The following is a 6,161-nucleotide window of genomic DNA, read 5'->3' as shown; positions in this document are numbered from 1 at the left end:
GAGAAACTTCTTCACTCAGAGGGTAGTAGGTCTGTGGAATTTGCTGCCCCAGGAAGCTGTGGAAGCTACATCATTAAATAAATTTAAAACAGAAATAGACAGTTTCCTAGAATTGTAAACAATTTTACAACACCAAGTTATAGTCCAGCAATTTTATTTTAAATTCACAAGCTTTCGGAGGCTTCCCCCTTCCTAGTTTCCTAGAAGTAAAGGGAATTAGGGGTTACGGGGAGCGGGCAGGAAATTGGACATGAATTTAGATTTGAGGTTAGGATCAGATCAGCCATGATCTTATTGAATGGCGGAGCAGGCTCGAGGGGCCGATTGGCCTACTCCTGCTCCTATTTCTTATGTTCTTATGTTCTTATGAATTATGATTGACTTAGCTTTTTTACCCAGATTTTATATATCCAGAAATGGGTTTCCAATCCACCAGCGGAGTGCACCAGAATCTTCTGATATGCGGTGCTGAAGGGTGAGACTCCACAGTGGGAGAGCACATGTAGTCTATGCTCTCAAATGAAGAATGGTCACCAAGGTGACATTCCAGAGGGCAGCAAGCATCCATGCAATGGATCTGAGCGTGAGTTAGCGCCTCCAGTAGAAAAGAAGAAAATTGGAAGTAAAGTTAAGATATAAAAACTGTTCTGTGTTCATATTATGGTCTAGATTCACCCTCAGCTCCAACAACCATGGAGCGCATGGACTTATTTGTCACTAAGATCGAGACCATCCGTTCAGCTGCCTCTGCTGCATCCCTCCTATCCTCTTGTCCACCAAGCCAAGCTTCCCCCAGGGTTCCCACCTACCCTAGCCCTGAACCCACATCTTACTCTAGTTTCTCTTCTATCTCCCCTCATGCCTTCTCCAAGCTCATCTCGTCCATGAAAACCGCCTCCTGCTCTCTCGACCCTATTCCCACTAAACTGATGACCACCCAACTTCCCTCCTGGCCCCCATTCTAGCTGACATTGTAAATAGTTCCCGCTCTTTTGGTACTGTCTCCGTCACTTTCAAATCTGCCGTCATCAACGCCCTCCTCACAAATCCCACCCTTGAGTCCTCTGTCCGAGCAAACGACTGCCCCATCTCCAATCTCCCCCCTCCATACTCCTTGAACCACATTGTCGCCTCCCAATTCCGTGCCCATCTTTCCCACCACTCCAATCAGGTTTCTACCCTTGCCACAGCACTGAAACGGCCCCAATCAAAGTCACAAATAACATATTCTGTGACTGTGACGGTGGTTCACCATCCCTCCTCATCCTTCTCAACCTGTCTTCACCCTTTGTCACGGTTGACCACAGTATCCTCCTCCAACGCATCTTCTCTGTTGTCTAGCTGAGTGGGACTGCCCTCGCCTGGTTCCGTTCTTACCTATCTAGTCATAGCCTGAGAATCTCCTGCAATGACTTCTCTTCTCACCCTTGCACCGTTACCTCTGATGTCCCCTAAGAGACTATCCTTGGCCCCCTCCTATTTCTCATTTACATGCTGCCCCTCAGCGACATCATCCAAAGACATGATGTCAGGTTCCACATGTACGCTGACCACACCCAGCTCCACCTCACCACCACCTCTCTCGACCCCCCCACTGTCTTTATGTTGTTAGGCTGCTTGTCCGACAACCAGTCCTGGATGAGCCACAACTTCCTCCAATTAAACATTGGGAAGACTGAAGCCACCGCTACAATCTCCGTTCCCTCTCCGCCGATTCCATCTGCCTCTCTGGCCACTGTCTGAAGCTGAACTAGATTGTTTGGAACCTCAGTGTCCTATTTGACCCTGAACTGAACTTCCGACCCCATATCCTCTCCATCACAGACCGCCTATTTCCACCTCAGTAATATCGCCCGGGTCCGCCACTACCTCAGCCTCAATCCATCTGCTGCTGAAACCCTCATCCTGTAGACTTGATTATTCCAATGCTCTCCTGGCTGGCCTCCCATCTTCCACCCTCCATAAACTTGAGCTCTTCCAAAACTCTGCTGCCCGTATCCTAACTGGCACTAAGTCCTGTTCACCTATCACCCCAGTGCTCGCTGACCTACATTGGCTCCCGGGCCACCAACGCCTCAATTTTAGAATTTCACCCTCGAGTTCAAATCTCTCCATGGTCTCGTCCATCATATCTCTGTAATCTACTCCAACCCTACAACCCTCCAAGAACTCTGTATTCGTTCAACTCAGGCCTCTTGTGCATCCCCCACTTCCTTCACCCCGGCATTGGTGGCGTGCCTTCAGCCATCTAGGCCCTAAGCTCTGGAATTCCCTCTCCAAACCGTGTTGCCTCTCTACCTCTCTCTCTCCTCCTTTAAAACGATGATTAAAAGCTACTTCTTTGGCCAAGCATTTGGTCACTTGTCCTAATCTCTCCTTCTTTGGCTCAGTGTCAATTCTTTGTCTGATTATGCTCCTGTGAAGCGCCTTGGGACATTTTACTATGTTAAAGGCGCTATATTAATGCAAGTTGTTGTTCTGTTGTGAATGTTGTCTAGGACCCAAAGTGAACGCCCTGCTCTTTTTCAATAGTGCCATGGGATCTTTTACATCTAATTGAATAGGCAGATGAGGTCACAGTTTAATGTCTCATCAGAAAGATGGCACTTCCGACAATGCAGGGCTCCCTTGGTACTGCACTGAAGTGTCAGCCTAGATTACGTGCTCAAGTCTTGTCAAGTAATTTACCTTTTTGTTCTCGTCTTTTTTTCAGCTCTGGTTGTGTCCTGTATTATGGATCTTGACCCTTCGCTCCAATAATAAAAAAAATATAATTGAGGGTAGGGCTGTATCTCAACTGTTTGACATAATTTCCAGTTTTGTGGATAGAGATATAGGACATGCATAACTCGTCTGATAACTGCAATCCTCACTACACATTTCATTGGAAATCTAAACTTTATCTCTTTTCCAAATTGCATGTTACAAGGGGAGTGATATACGTTCTGTTGCACAGTTCTCAAAAAAGTTACCTTTTAGTAAATGTAGCCTACTGTAAAATGGGTTTATTTCTGTGTGGGTTTTAATTTGGCATTCAACACACTTATCCCTTTGGCACAAAAAGGCCACACAAATGTTTGAACCAATTTTGGTTTGAACTTTCAAACAGAAGTTTGAATCTTACTGTTATACATATCATAGGCACCTTCCCTCATCTCACCCTGTCAACATAGCCTTCTATTCCTTTCTCCCTCATGTAGCGCTGTCAACTCTGGTTAGATGTATTCCTGGAGGTTTCATCATTTGACCTCCTGGCTTGAACCACCCCACCCAGTCAAATAGCCCTTTTCCCATCACCGACATTTTTATACTTAATAAACAAAATTGTTCAAAGAAAAATAAAAAATAAATAATGCCCCTATGATTTTTCTCCCGGATTGCTCGCAGCAGTGTCCATGAGGTTAATCTTTACTTCCTGGAGACTCCTGGTCAATCCTGGAATGTTGGCAACTCTACCTTTACGTACTTATCTAGCTTCTCCTTAAATGCATCTAAGCTATTTGCCCCAACCACTCCCACGTGGTAGTGTGTTCCACATTCTAATCACTTGTTTGTTTAGTTAAACTTCATTGCCGTCGTCCACACTTTACTCGACAAAGACCTCACTGTGCATTTGCTTTCACCATTGTGCTGTTTCTTATTGCTCTGTTCCCTCTCCCCCACTGCCCCTAACCTGCAGCCCAATGTTTCCAGTTTGTAATGGTCGGCAAAAATGAAACTCACCCCCATGTTAATATTCGGTGCACATACCATAGGGTTGCGTGAGGAAAATCTTCTACTGTACTTCAATTACCGTTCTGGTTTCGTATCAATAGGAGGTTAGGATTTAAGAACTGCATTCTGGTGAGCTAGTTTCCCATGGAAACAGTAGCTAATGAAAACTTTTAACTTCCCTCCAGCACTGAAGGCTGATAATCCCCACCGATTGTGACAACTAGTTTGTGCGTAACTAGCAGGGAATAGGTATCAAGATCAGGATACAAAATGCACGATTTAATTGCAGGATGGTATTAACTGAAAAAGGACTTCTGTCAATAAACTACTGCACATGCAGCGTTGTTGGAGGCTTTTTCTTTTAATTGGAGTTGAAAGACTCAAATTTCAGTCTCATTTATCTTCGCAGGTTAATTATAAACAACATTGATGGTTTCCAGGCCACGTATTGAAAGCAGCTTTTTCCTTAGCATCTACTTTTGAAAAATATAGTGAGAACACACAATACTTACAGTTGGAATGTATAAAACAATAACATGCCATTTATTAGCACCTGCCAAGATTATTCTGACCCAGCAGCGCAAAGTTAAATAAACTTGAGCAATCCTACGGTGCGTTCAGCTTCCCAAGGACATGTTTCCCAAAGCCTAGTCATTATTGAAGGAGAAGGGAGTATGTTTGTTGTGCATTGATTGCAATTTCACAATGAAACCTTTGGCTACCAAAGGTCACCTCCACTGGTTAGCTGGAGGTTTATAACCTCTGCTACGTTCGTGATTAATGGAAATAGTTGCTTTCTGGTCAACTGAAGATCTGCTGTTGGGTGGAATAATGCCAGGGTCACATTGACCAAAAAAAAAGCTGCGCTTCCATTACAAATCATTGTCATTTCTACATACCAGGTTATTCAAGAAATAACAAGACTCTTGGCCTTACAGAGTACCCTTAAGGATATAATTTTTTTTTAGTGATTGTACGTTGTATTACAAAGCCCAAAAGCTTGACAAACTATATTAAAGGGATGCATTACCTAGCAAAAGAATTTGGGAATCAGAGTCAATTGGAGGATATCCGACATGTGTTAAAGCTATGGAATTTTCTGTAATTTGAGGGTTCTGATCGCCCACACTCATCTCAGTACTGGTGGGAATGCTTGATCTTAAATGAATCAATGCGTCTGAGGCAATTCCTGATCAAAAGTGGCATGTATTCAATACAATATACCTCACCCTCTGTATGCTACAGAAATTGTTAGTTGCTCATATCTTTAGAATCATAGAAATATACAGCACAGAAGGAGGCCACTTGGCCTATTGTGCCTGTGCCAGCTCTCTGAAAGAGCTACCAATTAGTCCCACTCCCCGCCCTTTCCCCATAGCCCTACAATTTTTTTCCTTTTTAAGTGGAGATCCAATTCCCTTTTGAAAGTTACCCTTTCAGGCAGCGCATTCTAGATCATAGCAACTCACTGCCTAAAAACAGTTCTTCTTATTGCCCCCCCCCCCCACAATTCTCCTCACCTCCCCCCCCCCACCCACCCCCATCTCCCCCCAGGTTTAGAAGACCAGAAATTACTCAATCGGCTCAAATAACTTTTCTTCACTGCTGATGAGTTTTCTCTGGAGATAATTACAGGAGCTCGAAAAGCTGTTTTTAGTTTTCTCCTTCTCAATTTTGATATTTTAACCAATATTTCATGGGAAAGTATGTCTGTTGACTGTTGAGGTTTTGTATCATGCTCGTTGTTAGGTTCGAGGAGTCCGATCTGCAAAAGGTCCATCTATTTGGTTTTGCACAGTTCACTCAGTCCTTTCTGAGGGAGAGTTTGTGGCCAATTTTATTGCTAGGTTCTACTTTTAAAGACAGTGATACCTATAGAAAGCCTGTCCATACTACTGAGTATTAGACACAATCTCTCCAGCATGTCCCAGTAAACCACAATTTTGCCGTTTGGAGTTCTGGCATGCTCAGAGGGAAGGAGAAAAAAATACAAAAAGAAAGACTCGTATTTACATAGCCCCTTATCACTTCACTCAGACATACCTCAAAACACTGCACATACAGTGAGATACTTTGAAGTGAAATTACCATTCTTATGTAGGTAAGCATGGCAGCCATTTTGTGCTCAGCAATGTCCCACCAACAGCAATAAGATGAATGGCCAGTTAATCTTTTTCATGGGTAGAGAGAGGAACTTTGGTCATGACACCAGGACAACTCCCTGCTTTTGTTTGAATAGAAGGGACCTTTAATGCCTTACCTTACCTGAACCATTGAAACAAATAGAGATGTTAGAACTCTCTCAGTACAACAGTCATCTTAGTTTATGAGGTCAGACTGCTGGCTTGGGGCCTGGACACACCCTTTTGATCCAGAGGCAAGAGTGCGTTCACCTGAGCCAAGCTGATACATAGATCTGGAGCCAAAGATCACAGAGACTCAATAAC

Source organism: Heptranchias perlo, chromosome 36, assembly GCF_035084215.1.
Source record: "Heptranchias perlo isolate sHepPer1 chromosome 36, sHepPer1.hap1, whole genome shotgun sequence".
Lineage (NCBI taxonomy): Eukaryota > Metazoa > Chordata > Chondrichthyes > Hexanchiformes > Hexanchidae > Heptranchias > Heptranchias perlo.
This window is presented reverse-complemented; position numbering follows the sequence as displayed.